At 46.2% G+C, this 24691-nt stretch overlaps 6 pseudogenes; all 6 read right to left on the reverse strand.

Moving 5' to 3' along the window:
• Nucleotides 1-16573: 16573 nt before the first annotated feature.
• LOC144000135 (5S ribosomal RNA) lies at nucleotides 16574-16692 on the reverse strand (annotated as a pseudogene).
• A 561-nt stretch (nucleotides 16693-17253) lies between these two features.
• LOC143999922 (5S ribosomal RNA) lies at nucleotides 17254-17372 on the reverse strand (annotated as a pseudogene).
• A 324-nt stretch (nucleotides 17373-17696) lies between these two features.
• Nucleotides 17697-17815, reverse strand: LOC143998925 (5S ribosomal RNA; annotated as a pseudogene).
• Nucleotides 17816-18336: 521 nt separating this feature from the next.
• On the reverse strand, nucleotides 18337-18455 carry LOC143999378 (5S ribosomal RNA; annotated as a pseudogene).
• Nucleotides 18456-18790: 335 nt separating this feature from the next.
• LOC144000080 (5S ribosomal RNA) lies at nucleotides 18791-18909 on the reverse strand (annotated as a pseudogene).
• Nucleotides 18910-19233: 324 nt separating this feature from the next.
• Nucleotides 19234-19352, reverse strand: LOC143998462 (5S ribosomal RNA; annotated as a pseudogene).
• Nucleotides 19353-24691: the final 5339 nt, after the last annotated feature.

The following is a 24691-nucleotide window of genomic DNA, read 5'->3' on the forward strand; positions in this document are numbered from 1 at the left end:
ACTCTGTTGAAGGTACGTTTAAGTGATAGTTTGCTATAGCCCCGCTGATTTAATCTGATTAACAGATCTCTTGCAGCCTGTTGGAAGTCCTGATCTTGGGTGCAATTTCGACGAAGACGTAAGTATTGGCTATATGGAATGCTTTTCGGTAATGATCGGGGGTGTGCACTTGTAGCGTGCAAAATGGTATTACCCGAAGAGGGTTTGCGATAAAGGGATGAACTAATCATTCCCCTATGGTCAAGTTTAATGCATAGATCAAGAAAATTGACTTGAGTCCGGCTATACTCCATTGTAAACTTTAGATTCAAGTGGTTAGTGGCTAGTCCATCAAAGAACTCTTGCAGTTTGTCACAGGTGCCTGTCCAAAGGATCAGGACATCATCAATGTAGCGATGCCAACCCAGGATAAGTTGACTCAAATCCCACGGTTGGTCGCTTGCAAAGATTTCTCGTTCCCACCCCCCAGGTACAGATTGGCGTAGGAAGGGGCACACTTTGTGCCCATAGCTACACCCTGTACCTGGAGGTAGTGGGAACGATCAAACATGAAAACATTATGAGTGAGGATGAACTCCAAAAGTTGGAGCACAAACTCATCATATGCTTCAGAAGATGGGCCTCTTTCTCTTAAGAACGACTGTATCACTTGAATACCTTTATTGTGTGGGATAGAATTATAGAGGCATTCCACATCTAGGGCTACCAGCCAAGTGTTCAAAGGAAGCTGTTTACCATCCAATATTCGTAGCAGATCAATAGTGTCCTTGACATAAGATGGTAGTGATAATACATGTGGGAATAGATGTTTATCCACTAATGCGCTGGCATTTTCAGTTAATCCCTGGCATCCCGACACTATAGGTCGGCCCGGGGGATTAACTAGTGATTTGTGCAGTTTTGGCAATGAGTAGAAAGTGGGGATTTTTGGGTTTTTTACATTGAGGTATTTCCAAGTATGTAAGTCAATGGTGCCCTGCCGGTAGGCTTTGAAAATAAGTTGATAATATTCAGTATTCAGTATTGAAGTTGTCAATTAGTAGGTTAGAAATGGGGCGGTAACAATTTCTGTTAGTCAGGATGTCGAGGCACATATTTTTATATGCCTGGGCATCCATAACACAGACATTGCCCCCCTTGTCTGCAGGTTTTATTATCAAATCCAGATTGTTCTGGAGATTTTGAAAAGCCAGACGATGTTTGCGAGAAAGATTATGGGGTTCCTGTTCATCAGGTTCAAGATTCCTGATTTCAGAAGTAATTTGACTCACAAAGGCCCATATATTGGGGTTACTTTGAAGCAAGGGAAAAGATTTTGATTTCAGTTTAAATGTTGCTGAGGGAGGGAAGGACACTCCCGGCACTGAGACCTGGGGTGTGTTAAATTCAGATAGCTGTTCATCTCCAGTGTCTCCTTCATCCCACAGTGACATCAGGTCATCCATGGCCTGAAGTTCACTGGATGAGAATTCCATAGAGGAAAGATCAGAGTTGTTCTTTTCTTGAGGTTTGTCATAAATGACCTTAAATAAAAGTCGTCTAGCAAAGAGATGTATGCCCTTGACAAATTGAAATTTGTCTAAATTTGCTGATGGACAGAACGTAAGACCTAATTTAAGTATCTCGATCTGTTCCCCAGTCAAGGAGACCGAGGACAGGTTCACCACCTCTAAACCTAGTGCATTTGTGATTGGGGTAGTGAGGGTGGGTGTGATTTGTGTTCCGGAGTTTGAACTAAAAAAATAAGTGCAATACGAGGATCAGTGGATTGTGAGTTGGAAGGAAACATGGAGGGAAGTGTAGGTTCACTTACTCTCCGAACTAAAGATCCAAGGTGAGTGTTTAAGGGATGCAGGTGTGAAATTGGTGCAGGAGTGTCCGGTGCGAGGTGTATTGAAGGTTCTACTGATGTGCTCGGATGTGAATTGACTAAGGACATAGGAGTGGAGGCCTGTGTTCGAAAGCTTCTCTAAATTCATCCTATTTTCAATATTAAGCTTTGTTTTAATTTCTTAATCCATGTTAATATGAAGGGTTTGGGCTGCACTGGTTTTCGAGACCTATCTTACAGTTTTGCCTTGCTTTGTCTACAGTGAACCTTGTATTTGTTGTAACGACTCCACGTCAATTACTGGCTCCCCTGAATAAGCCTTTGTTTAGGCGAAACATGTTGGGACTCCATCAGAATAGCCAAGTGTAACTTCAATTGAATTAATTGATTAAATGTGGATATTTAATTCTGAATCATCAAAGTGATTAATTTGCTATCTCGAATACTTGTTCTGTATTTTAAAGAACTATGTTTAATTAATAAATAAAAAGTTTTTCTATTTTTAACAACAATATACTATCTGTGTCTTTGCACCCCCTACTTGGGGTTTTTCTTTCAAAATAAGTGACTAGAGGTTATTCTCCCAAGAGTTTTTCAAGGAGTCACTGATTTTATTTATATTGGGGAAGATCTGGATTCTTAAACCCCAAGGAACGACTTGATGTTCTGAATATTTTTCAAAATAGGTTTTATGCCAATATGTCCTAGCTTTTTGTTCTAGAAGACGTTGTAATCTCATAAAAGACCGATCTAATTCAGCATCTGTGATGTTTGCGTCTTTTCTAGAAGCCTGAACTTTTGTCATAAGACCCTCCCAAGCACTCCCACAAAACGCTGCCATGCTGGAAAAAATAAAAAGAAAAAAAAAAGGGAGGGGGGAACAGAGTTTACTTATTCCACAAATGAAATATTAAAGAGAGGGACACATGGTATTGTGCCACAGTTATACTAAAGCACGCAGATTGTTTGATTGTTGGTAAATTCAATCTTAACCCAGAAAAACAGCTTCACATGAGGAAGAAGGGAGAGGATTAAGAAAAAGGAAAGGAAATCACTGGAATCCTAATAGTCTAAAGATTAAAATAATTATGCCGCGCCTGATTGGAGGTGTGTTTTAGACACCAAATATTTGTAAAAGCAAAAGAGAAGAAAAATCAGGCAGAGCAAAAAATTATCAAGGCACCTCATCCCAGAGTGGTTAGATAAAAAGATAGAGGGGGACAGAGCGAGATTATTGCGGTGCTAGTCCCTTATTTTGAAAGAAAAACCCCAAGTAGGGGGTGCAAAGACACAGATAGTATATTGTTGTTAAAAATAGAAAAACTTTTTATTTATTAATTAAACATAGTTCTTAAAAATACAGAACAAGTATTCGAGATAGCAAATGAACCACTTTGATGATTCAGAATTAAATATCCACATTTAATCAATTAATTCAATTGAAGTTACACTTGGCTATTCTGATGGAGTCCCAACATGTTTTGCCTAAACAAAGGCTTCTTCAGGGGAGCCAGTAATTGACGTGGAGTGGTTACAAAGGCTTCTTCAGGGGAGCCAGTAATTGACGTGGAGTGGTTACAACAAATACAAGGTTCAATGTAGACAAAGCAAGACGAAACTGTAAGATAGGTCTCGAAGACCAGTGCAGCCCAAACCCTTCATATTAACATGGATTATGAAATTAAAACAAAGCTTAATATTGAAAATAGGATGAGTTTGGAGAAGCTTTTGTATAATTGAAATATGTATGTATATATACCTACCCCTAACCAAGGGCCCTGCCACAGCGGTTGATTAGAGAAGCCTTTGAGACATGGAAAGCGGACCAATTAAAGAGTCCCCAAATGGTGGCTGCAGGGGATAAATAGAATAGACAATTGCCCACTGATATTAAAATATATGGGGTCCGGGGCGTGTCCGGCAGCCGACCTGGAAGGACGCACATTGTGAGTGCTCTCCTCCAGCCCGCCGCTACAAGGCACTAAATCGGGGACTCACCTGCGCCTTATGGGGAGATCGCGGGCCACTTGTTCCTCCTCACTCCGGGGAACGCCTCAGCCTCCGCCGGGACCCGCCGCGGCCTTTAAAAACTACTTCCAGCCGCCCGAGGCCTTGCCGGGCGGCGGAAGCAAGATGGCGCCGGACGGCGCGGAACCTCACGGACGGACACCTCCGGCCCCCTCTGAACTCCGGACGGATGCCGCACATCAGCCCCCGCTCCCCCCGGAGCCCGCGGGGGAGCGGGAAGCCTTCTGTCACCCCTCGGACCCTGCTCTGGACTGCCAGGAGGCCCCGGAAGGGCCGGCCAGGGATCCACTCCTCGCGCTAGGCCGCAGCGACAAGATGGCGCGGATCGGGCGCCCGACGTCCTCCCAGGTATGCCAGCCCTCTCCCTTGCCTGCAACTGCACAGCCCCTGTCCCAGCCTGCCTTCTCCCAGGACGTTTTGCAGGGCAGGCAATGTTCAGGAGAGGCCATCCAGGGTTCCCCATCCCCCACTCCCCCCTCTGTGCTCTGGGGGGAGCGGGCCGCGGATCCACCACCCTCCCTGCTGTATACCCAGTGCTCAGAGGCCTTCCCCCGCCTTCTCCGCTCAGCTCCTCTCCCGAGCACGGCCCTCAGCTCATCCCTGTCCCCCACATCCCTGGGCACTTTGGAGGACTCTCGGGAGTGCTCGGACTGTCTCCCTAGTGGGGATGCTGGAACGCCCCTGGCGGCTGTGGGGGGGGCCCCGGTGACATGGCCGCGGCCTGCCTCTCCTAAGGCGCAGAGGCCCCCCCGTTCTCGGGACTCTAGCGAAGTCAGGGTCCGCTCAGATGTCACCCCCTCCTATGCCCAGGTGGCCCGGGCCCCTGGCCGCCTCCGAGGAACTGCCCAACTGGACCCCTCACCCTGCCCCCCCCATGCTACCTCCTGGGCTGACCCCAGGGGACCTCTGCCATCGTGGCCCCCCTCTCCCACCCGGGAACTGCAGCGGGGTGAGCCGCCTCTCCACTCTCAGCCCTCCTTGTCTTCATCCCAATGCCATGAGGCCGTCCGCCCTGACTGGCAGATATACCTGCAATCTATGCCGACGAAAGAGGACTTTAAACAGCTTATTACGGAGGTACAGGCCACTTGCTGCGCTGAGATCCAGTCCCTGCACAGTGGCCTCAAACATCTATCTGACCGTGTGGAGATGGTGGAAGAGGAGGTCCAGGAGACCAAGCTGGCGGTCCACCGTGCTCAGGTGGAGACCTCGGACCACCGCCTCCTGCTTCGGGATATGCAACGCCACGTAGAAGACCTCGACAATAGAGGCCGCAGAAACAACATCCGCATTCGCGGCCTGCCTGAGTCGGAGGGCGCCGAGGACCTTCAGTCTTCACTGCAAACGCTATTCAACGAGATGTTGGGGGAAGACCCGGACAAGCACATCGAAATGGATAGAGCCCATCGGGCCCTGAGACCCAAAGGCCCGGCCTCCAAACCCAGGGACGTTATCTGCAGAATTCACTCCTTCCCGCTCAAGGAAGACATTATGCGCAAGTCCCGCACCATCCGAAATCTGGCCTTCGATAACTCACCGATTCAGCTTTATCCGGACCTCTCCTGGATCACACTCCAAAAACGGAGGCTGTTGCAGCCTCTTCTCAGAGCCCTGCAAGATAAGCACGTTTTATACAGATGGGGCTTCCCCTTCAGCCTGACCGCGAGACACCAAGGAAAATCGGCAACTCTCCGCTACCCGGAAGATCTTGTCCCCTTTTGTGACACTCTTGACATCCCTGTCCCTCATCTGCCTGATTGGGATCTGGTCGCCTCTCCCCCTCCGATGCCGGTGATCTGGCAGAAAGTCCCTTCAGCCAAACGGCGCAAAGGCCCGGATCCCCACCGCGGGTCACCCAAGCGTGACTGAAGTACTGGCCCTGTCCAACGGACGTCTCCCCTCTACGGTTTTTCCTTTTCCCCTATTTTTGGGGTTTTGCTACTTTTTTCCCCCCGATTGCCGGAGCTACATGTTTTCCCAGTTTTTTTTCCTCGGGCTGGCCTAGGTTGAGTCTCGAACCGGATCGACTCCCGGGTTACTGCCCCCCCCTGTGGTTTTTTACTTGTTGGTTCCTTTGGTGGAGTGGACTGTTGGTGCCTCCCTAACCCGACTTTTATTTTATTTTTGGGTTGGGGAGTCGATAAGGAACCGTGCGGATCCGGTGTCCCTATAGGACCTCCGGACCTGTTACTTGAAAATGTTTTCTTTTATCTTGTACTGTGTTTCTGTCTCTCTTTTTTCCCCTCTCTCTAGGCTCTTTCCTCTTCTTGTTTCCTCAGGAGTGCCATGCCAGTGGTCCTCTCGGTCGCCGTCTCTCCTCCAGTGGTCGCCGCTCCTCCCGAGGCACCTGGGCCTCCAACGGACCGAGCTAAGTATGCCCTATGCTCTACCCCTACTTGACCATGGCTAAGATCCTGTCCCTTAACGTTCATGGCCTCAACTCCAACAAAAAGCGGCACCTGGCACTCAGGGAGTTCCGACAGGCGGGAGCGGATATAGTAATGGTCCAGGAGACGCATTTCAACCGGGGAGACTCCTTTGCGTTTGCCTCCAGGCATTTCCCTCAGGTTTACCAGGCCTTCAACCCGCGGAAGAGAGCAGGAGTAGCCATTCTTTTCCGGCAGGGAGTCCCCTTTACTTGTACCTCTGTGCACCTAGACCCACGGGGCCACTACATTATACTCCGTGGTCTGTGGCGCACGCAGGCACTGACCTTATGCGTCCTCTACGCCCCCAATGTTCATCAACATAAATTCTTATCTAAGGTGTTTTCCCGTTTGTTTAAGACGCCCCCCGGGCTCCTGGTGATAGGGGGGGATTTTAACCTTACTCAGTCCGCACTCCATAATCGCCTGGTGGTGGGCCTCCGGACGCCTCAGGCTAGGACCTTGAGAGACTCCAGGCTCTTCCGCCAAATTACCAGACGGCGGGGTCTTTTTGACGCCTGGCGAGCTTTGCACCCGCAAGACCGCCAGTACACCTTCTTCTCCGCTCCCCACGGCACGCACTCGCGCATTGATCACTTTTTTGTTAATAACACGACACTGCGGGCGGTCCAATCTGCAAATATACTCCCCATCTCCTGGTCAGATCACGCCCCCATAACTCTGACTCTAGCGCTGGACTCCCCCCTTTACAAGCCCTGCACCTGGAGGCTGAATAACTATCTCTTACAGCATGCTCCGGCAAAGGCAGAGCTGGAGTCTTCGCTCCGGCACTACTTTGTTGAGAACGACACCCCAGACGTTTCCCTTACTACCTTTTGGGCCGCCCATAAGGCTGTCATCCGGGGGCGCTGTATAGCTCTGTCTTCAGCCTTGAAGCGGGACGCACGGACCGCCAGGTTGCTGGCGGAAAAGCGACTTAAGACCCTTGAGGCCCGTCTCTTGGTCTCCCCCTCCGTCCCCACCCTTAAGCGAATCGTCCAGACTAGGCAAACACTTCGGGACCTGGCGTTGGGATCGGTTGAGAAAGCTCTGGTCCGCTTACGACAACTGTACTATGACAAGGGGAACAAGGCACAGTCGCTACTGGCCCGGAAACTGGCGGACCGTACGGCGACCTCTGCCCCGGCCCAAATTAAAAACAAGGGGGGGGGACCTTTTGACTCACCCCCAGGCGATAGTGGATGCGTTCGCGGACTATTATACTGACTTGTACAACAGACCAGACATCCCCCACAATCCCCCGACCTCGGACCAGTCCGCCCGCATTACCCAGTACTTGGACAATATAGTCTTACCCCGACTGCAAGCCGCGGACCTCCGAGAACTGAATGCCTCTGTTACTGAAGAGGAGCTCTTGGAGACTGTGAAGACCCTCCCTGCCCACAAGTCCTCGGGACCGGACGGGCTCCCCTATGAATACTACAAGGCGTTTATACCCCTCTTAAGCCCGTACATGACCAAGCTTTTTAACTCCTTTCTCCAGCAGACCCCGGTCCCGACCGACATGCTAGGCTCGTTTATCTCCCTTATTCCCAAGCCAGACAAAGACCCGACTGTTTGCGCTAGTTACCGACCTATAGCCCTGCTGAACGCTGATTTGAAAATTTTTACGAAGCTCCTAGCGAATCGCCTTAACACAATCCTCCCTTCCCTAATACACAAGGACCAAGTGGGATTTGTCCCCTTGAGACAGGCAGGGGATAACACTAGAAAGATCATTGATCTTATTGACGTGGCGAATAGGGATAACCTAGGATCTTTGGTTCTCAGTTTGGACGCCGAGAAGGCGTTTGACCGCCTTAGCTGGCCTTTTATGGAAGCCACGCTACACCGCATGGGCTTCCGGGGCCCGTATCTGCGAGCGGTGCGGCACCTCTACACCACCCCCTCCTCGCAGGTTAAAACCCCCTTCGCCACGTCCTCTACTTTTACTATCACTAATGGCACCCGCCAGGGCTGTCCGCTCTCTCCTCTCCTTTTTGCTCTATGTGTGGAGCCTCTGGCGGCTGCCGTTAGAAGCAACCCCAATATTCGGGGGATCCCGGTCAGGGGCAAGGAATTCAAGATTTCGCTCTTCGCAGATGACGTTATCCTTACCTTGGCTCAGCCCGGGATCTCACTCCCCAACCTCCACTCCGAGCTGGACCGCTATGGGGAACTCTCCGGCTACAAAATTAACCCGTCCAAATTGGTGGCCCTCCCCCTAAACATGGGGGCGTCTGAGACGACCCGCCTACGCTCCGCTTTCCCGTACAAATGGGAAAGCTCTTCCCTTAAATATCTGGGGGTCCTCCTTACACCATCATTCCACTCCCTGTATCAGGCTAATTTCCCCCCCCTCTTTCGGGCGATTAGGGATTTACTACGTAAATGGAAGGCCCACCACATATCGCTCATAGGACGGATCACGTCTATTAAAATGGTGATCCTCCCCAAGCTCCTGTATCTGTTCCAGACATTGCCGATCCCAGTCCCGTATGCACAGTTATGCGCGCTCCAGAAGGACCTGTTGAAATTCGTATGGAACTACAGAAAACACCGGGTCCCGAGCTCTGTCCTGACGGCCTCGCGCTCTGACGGCGGTTTGGCGTTCCCCGACCTAGTCCGCTACTACCAGGCCACTCAGCTGCGGGCCATAGCTTCCTGGTTTCCGCAGAAGTCTTATAATAGGTGGTCGGAGATTGAAAAGATCTGGCTGGCTCCTGTACACCCGAACAGTTTCTTATGGGGAGCGAGGATTGATATAGATTCGGGTCGACTACTGGGGCCGATGGCCCAGCTTCGTCTCCTCTGGCGGAAGCTCTCCCGCGACCACAGCCTCCACTCGGAGTTCTCCCTACTGACCTCCTTCCTCTATAACCCGACTCTACCGACCAGCTTGACCCACCAGATGTCCTGGCCTTGGGCCTCGCGTGACCTGTTCCACTTGGGGCACCTAGTGGACCCCAGAACACGACGGCTGTTGTCCTTCTCGGAGCTCCAGGCTAAGCATGACCTCCCCCATCAGACGTTCTACAGCTACCTACAAATTAGGCACTTTGCACAATCTAGGGCCCCTCACCTACGGTTCTCCCCGCCCTCTCCCTTTGAACAGACAATCCTGGCAGGACGGGATCGCAGAGGGTTGATCTCAGATATATACCGCGTCCTCAACGCATACCACTTTCAAACGAAGGGGAAGCACTCCTACATGAAACGCTGGGAGGGGGAATTGGGTGAGGAGCTCCCCCTTGAGACCTGGCAGGGGGTGTGGCGCCAGGCAGCCAAATCCTCTCTGTGTACATTGTACAAAGAGAATTTCTACAAAATTCTTTTCTTCTGGTAACAGACCCCGGATATTCTCCACAGGATATACCCCTCTACCTCGGATCGCTGCTGGCGATGTCTGAGGGAGCGGGGCTCCCTGTTCCATATCTACTGGGCCTGTCCCCTGATTGCCCCATACTGGCTTACGACTCGTGAGCTGCTCCAGCGTCTATTCGACGTTCCCGTACCCCACTCCCCCAAATTTTTCTTGATGGGCCTGTCCCAACCCGCTCTGACTAGGCCGGGCCGGAAGCTCCTTAGGCACATCCTGACAGCGGCCCGCTGCCTGATAGCCCTTAACTGGAAGAATCCATTACCCCCGTCTAGGGAGGCCCTTTACTCCAGGATCAAGGATGTTGAGCTCATGGAGAAGATGACTGCCAGGGTGAGGGACAGGCTTGAAGAGCATGACCTGGTCTGGGGGAGATGGCGGCTGCTGGAGGATTGATGGTGAACCGGTGTGGACATGGTGAAGTGGACCGTTGGCACTCTATTTCCTTTTCTCTGTCTTTCCCTCTTTCTTCCCTTCTCTCTCCTCTTTTCTCCTCCACTCTTCTCGTTCATACTACTGATGGTCCTTATTTTGTTTTAAGTTTGGCATGTAAGCTACGCAGCAGACCCCGGGTGGCCTCTCGGTTTCCAGCACGGATAACTGACTCTTGGTGTCTTCCGTCCTGCTGTGCACCCTGGGTCGGTTGGTCTGATCCCGCTGTATTTCCCGGTACTGTACTTTTCTGCACTGCCCACTTACGTTGGGCCTCCTGTGTTTTGGAAGCCATGTTACTATTGCTGTATGCCTGCACTACTACTTTTGTTATGCGACCACGAACACTTAATAAATTGTTATTTGGATAAAATATATGGGGTCCATTTGGCCCCAAGTGCGGGCTACATAGCTAGAGAAAGGTATGTGTATAAATTTATTGAAGGTTTTTGAATACCTGCCTGAGTGAATAACTCTTTAATGGGTATCAGACATAGGACTTAGTGCCCAAATAAGGGATAAAAAGATCCCTATTGGCGATAGAATTGGAGTACAGAAACCTAAAACATATTAATAAAGAGGGTCTCAGTAACAATCAAGTGTTAAGATAGATTTAAACTTTAAATTTACAAGCAAGGACTGAGTTAGTGCATGTGTCATACTATAGATTTGGCACTATGCTCTATTTGCTTCGATAAGTATCAAAGAGGCTTACCTAATGCCAACAGACATTAAGGGTACAAATGCTCCACTTTGATCCAGTCTGATACGCAATACAGCTGGAAGATCTATCAATAGGTCAAGTGCATGACAAGGTCCTGCAACAGGCTCGGACCGATCCTATTAGACATAAATATAATTAAATAGGGTTAAAAGCTCAAATTTCCAAAATGTGGGGAAGAAGATGTGGAAGGTGTGGAGCAATCCAATCTAAAACCCTTAAATTAACCTTCGATAGAGCAAATTGCTGCAAGTAGCCAACCATCCGGGACATGCTGATTGTTATAGCAGCGTGCATATTAACGGGTCGGGCTTCCACACAGCCCGACCCGTGCGTCCATACAGACACCGATCATGGAGAAAAAAAGTCCGCTCTCAAAGAGTTCACAATCATGAAGCCGGGTACACGGGGGAGAAAAATGTTGATAGTAATACTGATGTGAATAAATAAAAATTATTTTGGGTCGAAGTACAGAGTAATAATGATAAATAGATTTAATCAATTAAAGCAACAGAAAAAGTAGTGGGCTGCATTTAGTTTCCAAAACCTACACGGTTACAAAAACAGTCAATGGGGGAATTTACAACATAGTTACAATATGAAATTATAAAAATTGCACATATAGTTTGATATATCATAGTTATAAAAAAATTCATAGAAGATAAGAAATATGTAATATTTATACATTTAAATTAAAAAAAACACAAATAAACACAAATATAATCCACATATGAACATGAATATACAGTGGTGTGAAAAAGTGTTTGCCCCCTTCCTCATTTCCTGTTCCTTTGCATGTTTGTCACACTTAAGTGTTTCGGAACATCAAACCAATTTAAACAATAGTCAAGGACAACACAAGTAAACACAAAATGCAATTTGTAAATGAAGGTGTTTATTATTAAAGGTGAAAAAAATCCAAACCATCATGGCCCTGTGTGAAAAAGTGATTGCCCCCTAAACCTAATAACTGGTTGGGCCACCCTTAGCAGCAACAACTGCAACCAAGCGTTTGCGATAACGTGCAATGAGGCTTTTACAGCGTCCTGGAGGAATTTTGGCCCACTCATCTTTGCAGAATTGTCCTAATTCAGTTACATTAGAGGGTTTTCGAGCATGAACGGCCTTTTTAAGGTCATACCACAACATCTCAATAGGATTCAGGTCAGGACTTTGGCTAGGCCACTCCAAAGTCTTCATTTTGTTTTTCTTCAGCCATTCGGTGGTGGACTTGCTGGTGTGTTTAGGATCATTGTCCTGCTGCAGAACCCAAGTTCGTTTCAGCTTGAGTACACGAACAGATGGTCGGACATTCTCCTTCAGGATCTCTTGGTAGACAGCAGAATTCATAGTTCCTTTTATCACGGCAAGTCTTCCAGGTCCTGAAGCAGCAAAACAGCCCCAGACCATCACACTACCACCACCATATTTTACTGTTGGTATAATGTTCTTTTTATGAAATGCAGTGTTCCTTCTACGCCAGATATACTTGGACACACACCTTCCAAAGAGTTCCACTTTTGTCTCATCGGTCCACAGAATGTTGTCCCAAAAGTCTTGGGGATCATCAAGATGTGTTGTGGAGAAATTGAGACGAGCTTTGATGTTCTTTTTGCTCAGCAGTGGTTTTCTCCTTGGAACTCTGCCATGCAGGCCATTTTTGCCCAGTCTTTTCCTGATGGTGGAGGCATGAACGCTGACCTTAACTGAGGCAAGTGAGGCCTGCAGTTCCTTGGACGTTGTTGTGGGGTCTTTTGTGACCTCTTGGATGAGTCGTCGCTGCGCTCTTGGGGTAATTTTGGGTGGCCGGCCACTCCTGGGAAGGTTCACCACTGTTCCATGTCTTCGCCATTTGTGGATAATGCCTCTCACTGTGGTTCGCTGGATTCCCAAAGCTTTGGAAATGGCTTTATAACCCTTTCCAGACTGATAGATCTCAATTACTTTCTTTCTCAATTGTTCCTGAATTTCTTTGGGTCTCGGCATGATGTGTAGCTTTTAAGAATCTTCTGGTGGACCTTACTGTGTCAAGCAGCTCCTATTTAAGTGATGCCTTGATTGTGAACAGGTGTGGCAATAATCAGGCCTGGGTGTGGCTAGAGAAATTGAACTCAGGTGTGGACAACCACAGTTATAGTATGTTTTAACAAGGGGGGCAATCACTTTTTCACACAGGGCCATGATGGTTTGGATTTTTTTTCACCTTTAATAATAAACACCTTCATTTACAAATTGCATTTTGTGTTTACTTGTGTTGTCCTTGACTATTGTTTAAATTGGTTTGATGTTCCGAAACACTTAAGTGTGACAAACATGCAAAGGAACAGGAAATGAGGAAGGGGCAAACACTTTTTCACACCACTGTAGCAGGAGAAATTAAGACACTAACATGATGATGAACCTACTAGATACTAATGTGGAATCATGTAACAATATTTATAATAACTTAGATCTTATTAAGAAAACACAAGAGTGGGAAGATGGGGAAAATGGGGAAAATTAAGGGGAAGGGGAGGGAAAAAAAAAGGGAGGAAATAAATATAAATATAAGGCAATAAGGTAAAGGGGACCAGATAGCAGTCAGTGAGGAGAACTGGTTATTAGTTTGATGGAATGCAGGTCTTATTTCAAAATTGCTTAAAGAAAATGCTTATATGTTATATACTCATTTAATCCTGGATACCTTGTGGCCTCCAAGGTATATATCCATCTGGTTTCAAGTTGTAAAAGACGAGTGTCAATTTCACCCCCTCGAACATGAGGGGGTACATGTTCAAGGGCAGAAAAGTGCACAACATTAGGGTCAAAGTTATGAAAATGACCTATGTGTCTGTTCAAAGCTGTGGTGCATAACCGTTTAAATAATGGAAGCATATGGTCTCTGATCCATTTGAAGAATGGACGTTTGGTTTTTCCGATGTAAAAACAGCCGCAGGAGCAGCTTGCAAAATAGACTACTCCTACCGTTTTACATGTTACATTGTGTTTAATAGTGTGGCAAGAACCATTAGGTAATGTAATATTTGAAGGGTTGGAAACAAAGCGGCATACATCGCAATGGCCACAAGGGTATGTGCCATTGCGTGTTGATTTAATAGATTGTCGCATGTCAAAATGGCTAGTCACTAATCTGTCTTGAATGGATTGTGATCTTCGATAGGTGAGTTGGGGATATGGTTTGATGTATTTTTGAATCGTTTGGTCAGCCAAAAGTAAGGGCCAATACTTGGTGAGAATTTCCTTTATCTGATTATGCTGCCGGGAGTATTTAGTAATTATACGTATGGGTGAATTCGTAGTGGATTTTGGTTTAGGATAGATTAGATCATTTCTATTAAGTTTAATTACTCTGTTGAAGGTACGTTTAAGTGATAGTTTGCTATAGCCCCGCTGATTTAATCTGATAAACAGATCTCTTGCAGCCTGTTGGAAGTCCTGATCTTGGGTGCAATTTCGACGAAGACGTAAGTATTGGCTATATGGAATGCTTTTCAGTAATGATCGGGGGTGTGCACTTGTAGCGTGCAAAATGGTATTACCCGAAGAGGGTTTGCGATAAAGGGATGAACTAATCATTCCCCTATCGTCAAGTTTAATGCATAGATCAAGAAAATTGACTTGAGTCCGGCTATACTCCATTGTAAACTTTAGATTAAAGTGGTTAGTGGCTAGTCCATCAAAGAACTCTTGCAGTTTGTCACAGGATCAGGACATCATCAATGTAGCGATGCCAACCCAGGATAAGTTGACTCAAATCCCACGGTTGGTCGCTTGCAAAGATTTCTCGTTCCCACCCCCCCAGGTACAGATTGGCACAGGAAGGGGCACACTTTGTGCCCATAGCTACACCCTGTACCTGGAGGTAGTGGGAACGATCAAACATGAAAACATTATGAGTGAGGATGAACTCCAAAAGTTGGAGCACAAACTCATCATATGCTTCAGAAGATGGGCCTCTTTCTCTTAAGAACGACTGTATCACTTGAATACCTTTATTGTGTGGGATAGAATTATAGAGGCATTCCACATCTAGGGCTACCAGCCAAGTGTTCAAAGGAAGCTGTTTACCATCCAATATTCGTAGCAGATCAATAGTGTCCTTGACATAAGATGGTAGTGATAATACATGTGGGAATAGATGTTTATCCACTAATGCGCTGGCATTTTCAGTTAATCCCTGGCATCCCGACACTATAGGTCGGCCCGGGGGATTATCTAGTGATTTGTGCAGTTTTGGCAATGAGTAGAAAGTGGGGATTTTTGGGTTTTTTACATTGAGGTATTTGCAAGTATGTAAGTTAATGGTGCCCTGCCGGTAGGCTTTGAAAATAAGTTGATAATATTCAGTATTGAAGTTGTCAATTAGTAGGTTAGAAATGGGGCGGTAACAATTTCTGTTAGTCAGGATGTCGAGGCACATATTTTTATATGCCTGGGCATCCATAACACAGACATTGCCCCCCTTGTCTGCAGGTTTTATTATCAAATCCAGATTGTTCTGGAGATTTTGAAAAGCCAGACGATGTTTGCAAGAAAGATTATGGGGTTCCTGTTCATCAGGTTCAAGATTCCTGATTTCAGAAGTAATTTGACTCACAAAGGCCCATATATTGGGGTTACTTTGAAGCAAGGGAAAAGATTTTGATTTCAGTTTAAATGTTGCTGAGGGAGGGAAAGACACTCCCGGCACTGAGACCTGGGGTGTGTTAAATTCAGATAGCTGTTCATCTCCAGTGTCTCCTTCATCCCACAGTGACATCAGGTCATCCATGGCCTGAAGTTCACTGGATGAGAATTCCATAGTGTTGTTCTTTTCTTGAGGTTTGTCATAAATAACCTTAAATAAAAGTCGTCTAGCAAAGAGATGTATGTCCTTGACAAATTGAAATTTGTCTAAATTTGCTGATGGACAGAACGTAAGACCTAATTTAGGTATCTCGATCTGTTCCCCAGTCAAGGAGACCGAGGACAGGTTCACCACCTCTAAACCTAGTGCATTTGTGATTGGGGTAGTGAGGGTGGGTGTGATTTGTGTTCCGGAGTTTGAACTAAAAAAATAAGTGCAATACGAGGATCAGTGGATTGTGAGTTGTAAGGAAACATGGAGGGAAGTGTAGGTTCACTTACTCTATGAACTAAAGATCCAAGGTGAGTGTTTAAGGGATGTGAAATTGGTGCAGGAGTGTCCGGTGCGAGGTGTATTGAAGGTTCTACTGATGTGCTCGGATGTGAATTGACTAAGGACATAGGAGTGGAGGCCTGTGTTCGAAAGCTTCTCTAAACTCATCCTATTTTCAATATTAAGCTTTGTTTTAATTTCTTAATCCATGTTAATATGAAGGGTTTGGGCTGCACTGGTTTTCGAGACCTATCTTACAGTTTTGCCTTGCTTTGTCTACAGTGAACCTTGTATTTGTTGTAACGACTCCACGTCAATTACTGGCTCCCCTGAATAAGCCTTTGTTTAGGCGAAACATGTTGGGACTCCATCAGAATAGCCAAGTGTAACTTCAATTGAATTAATTGATTAAATGTGGATATTTAATTCTGAATCATCAAAGTGATTAATTTGCTATCTCGAATACTTGTTCTGTATTTTAAAGAACTATGTTTAATTAATAAATAAAAAGTTTTTCTATTTTTAACAATATACTATCTGTATCTTTGCACCCCCTACTTGGGGTTTTTCTTTCAAAATAAGTGACTAGCACTGCAATAATCCCGCTCTGTCCCCCTCTCTCTTTATGTCTAAAAAAAGCCTACGGCACCTGCTATGCCCAGGCGGTCTCCCATCCAGGTACTAACCAGGCCTGACCGCGCTTAGTATCCGAGATCAGACGAGATCGGGCATATTGATGGTGATATGGACGTAGGCGATCTTGCTGACCACTCTCAACCCTCTTGACAAATGCCAAGATGGTCACCTTGGGAAACAAGCAGAAAAATAAAACAGGTCGTCGACGCCAACAACATATTAAAATACTGCCTACGGCACCTGGTATTCCCAGGCGGTCTCCCATCCAGGTACTAACCATGCCGACCCTGCTTAGCATCTGAGATCAGACAAGATAGGTCACATTCAGGGTGATGTGGCCATTGGCTATCTTGCTGGTCACCCTCAATCCGCTTGACAAACGCCAAGATGGTCACCTCAGCAAACAAGCAGAAAAATAAAACAGGTCATCGACGCCAACAACATATTAAAAAAAAGCCTACGGCACCTGATATTCCCAGGCGGTCTCCCATCCAGGTACTAACCAGGCCCGACCCTGCTTATTATATGAAATCAGACGAGATCGGGCTCATTCATGGTGAGGTGGTAGTAGGCGGTCTTCCTGGCCACTCTCAACCCTCTTGACAAACGCCAAGATGGTCACCTCAGCAAACAAGCAGAAAAATAAAACAGGTCATCGACGCCAACAACATATTAAAAAAAAGCCTACGGCACCTGATATTCCCAGGTGGTCTTCCATCCAGGTACTAACCAGACTCGACCCTGCTTAGCATTCGGGATCAGATGAGATGGGGCGCATTCAGGGTGATGTGGCCGTAGGCGATCTTGCTGGCCACTCTCAACCCTCTTGACAAATGCCAAGATGGTCACCTCGGGAAACAAGCTGAAAAATAAAACAGGTCGTCAACGCCAACAACATATTGAAAAAAGCCTACGGCACCTGATATTCCCAGGCAGTCTCCCATCTAGGTACTAACCAGGCCCGATCCTGCTTAGCATCCAAGATCAGGCTCATTGATGGTGCTGTGGCCATAGGCAATCTTCGTGGCCACACTCAACCCTCTTGACAAACGCCAAGATGGTCACCTCGGCAAACAAGAAGAAAAATAAAACAGGTCGTCTACGCCAACAACATATTAAAAAAAAGCCTACGGCACCTGGTACTCCCAGGCGGTCTTTCATCCAGGTACTTACCAGGCACGACCCTGCTTAGCATCCGAGATTAGACGAGATTGGGCGCATTCAGGGTAATGTGGGCGTAGGCGATCTTGCTGGCCACTCTCAACCCTCTTGACAAACGCCAAGATAAAAATAAAACAGGTCGTTGAGGCCAACAACATATAAAAAAAAAGCCTACAGCACCTGGTATTCGCAGGCGTTCTCCCTTTCAGGTACTAACCAGGCCCCACCCAGCTTAGCATCTGAGATCAGACGAGATCAGGCTAATTCAGGATGTTGCTGGCCACTCTCAACCCTCTTGACAAACGCCAAGATGGTCAGCTCGGCAAACAAGCAGAAAAAAAAACAGGTAATCGACGCCAACAACATATTAAAAAAAAGCCTGTGACACCAGGTATTCCCAGGCGATTTCCCATCCAGGTACTCACCATGCCCGACCCTGCTCAGCATCTGGGACCAGACAAGATCGGGCGCATTCTGGGTGATGTGGCCATAGGCGATCTTGCTGGCCACTCTCAACCCTCTTGACAAATGCCAAGATGGTCACATCGGGAAACGCGTAGAAAAATTAAACAGGTCGTCGACACCAACAACATATTAAAAAAACACCTACGGCAGCTGATATTCCCAGGCGGTCTACCATCTAGGTACTAACCAGGCTCGATCCTGCTTAGCATCCAAGATCAGACGAGATCAGGCTCATTCAGGGTGAGGTGGCCATAGGCGATCTTGCTGGCCACTCTCAACCCTCTTGACAAATGCCAAGATGGTCACATCGGGAAACGCGTAGAAAAATTAAACAGGTCGTCGACACCAACAACATATTAAAAAAACACCTACGGCACCTGATATTCCCAGGCGGTCTCCCATCCAGGTACTAACCAGGCCCGACCCTGCTTATTATATGAAATCAGACGAGATCGGGCTCATTCATGGTGAGGTGGTAGTAGGCGGTCTTCCTGGCCACTCTCAACCCTCTTGACAAACGCCAAGATGGTCACCTCAGCAAACAAGCAGAAAAATAAAACAGGTCATCGACGCCAACAACATATTAAAAAAAAGCCTACGGCACCTGATATTCCCAGGTGGTCTTCCATCCAGGTACTAACCAGACTCGACCCTGCTTAGCATTCGGAATCAGATGAGATGGGGCGCATTCAGGGTGATGTGGCCGTAGGCGATCTTGCTGGCCACTCTCAACCCTCTTGACAAATGCCAAGATGGTCACCTCGGGAAACAAGCTGAAAAATAAAACAGGTCGTCAACGCCAACAACATATTGAAAAAAGCCTACTGCACCTGATATTCCCAGGCAGTCTCCCATCTAGGTACTAACCAGGCCCGATCCTGCTTAGCATCCAAGATCAGGCTCATTGATGGTGCTGTGGCCATAGGCAATCTTCGTGGCCACACTCAACCCTCTTGACAAACGCCAAGATGGTCACCTCGGCAAACAAGAAGAAAAATAAAACAGGTCGTCGACGCCAACAACATATTAAAAAAAAGCCTACGGCACCTGGTACTCCCAGGCGGTCTTTCATCCAGGTACTTACCAGGCACGACCCTGCTTAGCATCCGAGATTAGACGAGATTGGGCGCATTCAGGGTAATGTGGCCGTAGGCGATCTTGCTGGCCACTCTCAACCCTCTTGACAAACGCCAAGATAAAAATAAAACAGGTCGTTGAGGCCAACAACATATAAAAAAAAAGCCTACAGCACCTGGTATTCGCAGGCGTTCTCCCTTTCAGGTACTAACCAGGCCCCACCCAGCTTAGCATCTGAGATCAGACGAGATCAGGCTAATTCAGGATGTTGCTGGCCACTCTCAACCCTCTTGACAAACGCCAAGATGGTCAGCTCGGCAAACAAGCAGAAAAAAAACAGGTAATCGACGCCAACAACATATTAAAAAAAAGCCTGTGACACCAGGTATTCCCAGGCAATTTTCCCATCCAGGTACTCACCATGCCCGACCCTGCTCAGCATCTGGGACCAGACAAGATCGGGCGCATTCTGAGTGATGTGGCCATAGGCGATCTTGCTGGCCACTCTCAACCCTCTTGACAAATGCCAAGATGGTCACATCGGGAAACGCGTAGAAAAATTAAACAGGTCGTCGACACCAACAACATATTAAAAAAACACCTACGGCAGCTGATATTCCCAGGCGGTCTACCATCTAGGTACTAACCAGGCTCGATCCTGCTTAGCATCCAAAATCAGACGAGATCAGGCTCATTCAGGGTGAGGTGGCTGTAGGCGATCTTGCAGTGTGAAACTGGGCTAAAACTTAAAATTACAGGTACTAAGGCAGAAAACTAAAACGACATCTATTAAAATGAGTTCTATGATTTGCATATTTTGGGAGAATTGTTTTTGCGCGTAAAGAGATTAGACTTTTATAACGTGACAATTATGAAGCAATTTGAGAGTCAGATGTCTGTTTCAGTAGAACGTATACATCAACATTGAAGAGCAATACTGAACAGGTGTGATATATAGGTATATTTTTTAATGCTAATGAGGCATGATGTCCCAGACTTGTCACAGACAAAGGTGGAGACGAGAAATCAAAAAAAGATAGACTCAGACCTTAAGGCTTCTCATTTTCAGACATCAGTGTAAAAAGGGCTTAGCCAATCATTGGTAGTATATAAAAAAAGAAAAAGTCCTATTGGTTGTCCGCAATTCCAAACCTCTATAAATTCTACAGACACAGCCATTTTAAGCAGAACTCCTGATCCTGAGATCGCTTGAGATATTGGATTGCAATTTTGCAGATTGCTTCTTTTGAAAATCTTTGATTTTTATCCTTTTAATATTCACATTTGCATAGATTTATCTTGTCTTTGTCTATCCCTTTTTATAGTTATAGATATTGTGTAGTTTATTATTATTGTTTATTATTTCCAGTTACTGTGTACTGCATTAACCACTTAAGGACCGCCGTATTGCCATTGTACGTCATTACAATGGCAAAGGCAGGCACAAGCACGTACATGTACGTGCCTGCCTTCCAGCGGGTGGAGGGTCCGATCCCGCTGGATACGGTGGTCCGGTTCGCTCCAGGAGCGATCCGTGATGCGGGGATGGCCGTTGGTTTCTAGCCACCCCCTCTGGATCGCTCCTGGCCAATGAGAAGCTTCCTCCCACTGTGTATTGTTTACACAGGAAGGAGGAAGTGATGTCATTCTCCTCGGGGCGGTCTTTTTGACCGGACTACGAGGAGAAGACTAAAAGTAAGTGTGCACCAACACTACACTGACATGTAGGTACACACAGGCACACAAACCCCCCCCCCCCGATCCCCCCCTGATCGCCCCCCCCCCCAGTCACAGTGTCACTGATTGCATTGATCATTTCTTTACTGATCACTGCATTCAGTGTCAGTTGTAACCCCCTGATTGCCCCTAGAGTTAACCCTTTCACCCCCTTTTGCCAGTGTCACTAAGCGATCATTTTTCTGATCGCTGCATTAGTGTCGCTACTGTCGCTAGGTAGCTAGTTATTTTTTTAGGTTCACCGCCAGGTTTTTATATCGCTAGGTACCCCGATATACTACCCAATAATGGTTTTAACCCCCTGATTGCCCCTAGTTAACCCTTTCACCCCCTTTTGCCAGTGTCACTAAGCGATCATTTTTCTGATCGCTGCATTAGTGTCGCTACTGTCGCTAGGTAGCTAGTTATTTTTTTAGGTTCACCGCCTGGTTTTTATAGCGCTAGGTACCCCGATATACTACCCAATAATGGTTTTAACCCCCTGATTGCCCCTAGTTAACCCTTTCACCCCCTTTTGTCAGTGTCACTAAGCGATCATTTTTCTGATCGCTGCATTAGTGTCGCTAGTGTTGCTAGGTAGATAGTTTTTTTTTAGGTTCACCGCCTGGTTTTTATAGCGCTAGGTACCCCGATATACTACCCAATAATGGTTTTAACCCCCTGATTGCCCCTAGTTAACCCTTTCACCCCCTTTTGCCAGTGTCACTAAGCGATCGTTTTTCTGATCGCTGCATTAGTGTCACTAGTGTCGTTAGGTAGCTAGTTATTTTTTTAGGTTCACCGTCAGGTTTTTATAGCGTTAGGTACCCCCATATACTACCCAATAATGGTTTTAACCCCCTGATTGCCCCTAGTTAACCCTTTCACCAGCGATCACAGTATAAGTGTCACTGGTGACGCTGGTTAGCCAGTTAGTTATTTAGGTTCCCCGTCAGGTTTTTATATAGCGCCAGGGACCCCCATATACTACCTAATAAAAATTTGAACCCCCTGATTGCCCCTAGTTAACCCTTTCACCACTGATCACCGTATAAGTGTTACGGGTGACTCTGGTTAGTTTGCTTTTTATAGCATCAGGGCACTCACCATTTATTACCCAATAAAGGTTTAACCCCCTGATCACCCAGCGGGTGATATCAATTAGGTTTTAGGGTCAGGGTCTGCATCGCCCCAGGCAGCGCTAGGTTAGTGCCAGTACCGCTAACACCCACACGCAAAGCATAAACCTCCCGTAGTGGTATAGAATCTGAACAGATCAATATCTGATCTGATCAGATCTATACTAGCGTCCTCAGCAGTTTAGGGTTCCAAAAAAACGCATTGTTAGCGGGATCAGCCGAGATACCTGCTAGCACCTGCATTTTGCCCCTCTGCCCAGCCCACCCAAGTGCAGTATCGATCGATCACTGTCACTTACAAAACACTAAACACATAACTGCAGCGATCGCAGAGTCAGGCCTGATCCCTGCGATCGCTAACAGTTTTTTTGGTAGCATTTTATATTTAAATCCGGAAGGCAGTGTTTGGTTTTCGGGGTCCCGTACGTGGCTAGGCTCCCAAAAAGTCCCCCACATGTATCCCCGTACTCGGGAGAAGCAGTAGAATTTATTTTGGGGTGTAATTTGACTTATGCCCATAGCATGTATGAGCAATATATCATTTAGTGACAACTTTGTGCAAAAAAAAAAAGTTTGTAATATTCCCGCAACTTGTGGCAAAATATAAAATATTCCATGGACTCAACACGCCTCTCAGTAAATAGCTTGGGGTGTCTACTTTCCAAAATGGGGTCATTTTGCGGGGTTTTGTGCTATTTTGGCATTTTATGGCCTTCGAAACTGTGATAGGTAGTGAGGAGTGAAATCAAAAATTTGCACCCTTAGAAATCCTGAAGGTGGTGATTGGTTTTCGGGGTGCCGTGCGCGACTAGACTCCCAAAAAGTCCCACACATGTGGTATCCCCATACTCGGGAGAAGTAGCGGAATATATTTTGGGGTGCAATTCCACATATAGCCATGGCATGTGTGAGCAATATATCATTTAGATTTTTTTTTGTCATTATTCAATCCCTTAGGACAAAAAAAATAAATATTCAATGGGCTCAACATACCCATCAGCAATTTCCTTGGGGTGTCTACTTTCCAAAATGGGGTCATTTGGGGGGGGGTTTGTACTGCCCTGCCATTTTAGCACCTCAAGAAATGAGATAGGCAGTCATAATTTAAAAGCTGTGTAAATTCCAGAAAATGTACTCTAGTTTGTAGACGCTATAACCTTTGCGCAAACCAAAAAATATACGCTTATTGACATTTTTTTTTACTAAAGACATGTGGCTGAATACATTTTGCCCTCAATGTATGACTAAAATTTAGTTTATTCGATTTTTCTTATAACAAAAAGAAGAAAATATCTTTTGTTTTCAAAATTTTCGCTCTTTTTCCATTTATATCGCAAAAAATAAAAATTGCAGAGGCAATCAAATACCATCAAAAGAAAGCTATATTTGTGGGAAGAAAAGGACGCAAATTTCGTTTGGGTGCAATATTGCATGGCCGCGCAATTACCAGTTAAAGCAGCGCAGTGCGAAATTGGAAAAAGACCTCTGGTCCTTAAGGTGTTTATTGGTCCGGGGCTGTAGTGGTTAATACTGGTTAATATTTTTTATTTCCATTTGAACTTCTGTTTGTGCTATAACCTGTTTTTGTATTTTAGGATTTCTAAAAAATCTACCATGGCATCAGAGGGGTAAGTGCATTTGATTTTATACTGTTCTTTGAATCTTCATTTAAGCCATTTATCTTCTATGCTAGCCATCATTGTTTTGTCCATGACATTTGATTGAGGAACATTCTCTGCACTATTGAGCTGCAGCCACACATACATGGACATGATTTGTGGGTCCCATAATTAACTTTTTTTATTTTTTTTTATATATATCTTGTTTCATGTGTATTTTATATTGGGTTAGATACACTTATGCACTGGTGGGTATTTGTATTTTATATTTGGTATATTTTTAATTGGGCCATATTTACATATTGAGCAACTTGTGGATTATGTGTTTTTTTTCCCCTTTCCTTGTTCCCCCATAGACATATCTGTATTGATGGGGAATTCCACCCACAGCGCTATTGCGCTCTGCCGGCTGGAAAGGATCCTTGCCAACAGAGCACAATTGGGTTATATTATTAAAACTGGAGAGTGCAAAATACAGTAGACAATCTGCTTTAAAACTTTCGCTTGTTCAATCAAACTGACAAACCTAGAAGCAGATTGGTTTCTGTACAGAGCTCCACCAGATTTTGTGCTCTCCAGTATCAGTAAATAAACCCCAATGATTACTGCTAGCTGCTATAGTCGCAGTAGAAATTGCATCTAAAAACTCTGAAAGGCTAATTGCCCCAAGTCGATCAATGGATAGGCTTGGGTACAACCAGCCTGCCCATAGATGAATTGAATCTCAACTGGTCTCTGCTGAACCGTTAACTTATGTGCCATGGATGGATTTTAATTTGAGTGTTTGTTTTTTTTTGTTTTTTTATTCTCATTGATGGGTTGAAAGGAGGAAAGTGGACGGTTCAGCAGGGACCAGCTGAGATTTTAATGAATTCAACACACTCTGGCTGCGCTATTGTATTCTGAAAGTGGGGGGTTCCCTGTCAGTAATATAATCACTGC

This window comes from Lithobates pipiens, unplaced genomic scaffold (assembly GCF_037356315.1).
Source record: "Lithobates pipiens isolate NorthernLeopardFrog02 unplaced genomic scaffold, aLitPip1_a1.2 Scaffold_19, whole genome shotgun sequence".
NCBI lineage: Eukaryota > Metazoa > Chordata > Amphibia > Anura > Ranidae > Lithobates > Lithobates pipiens.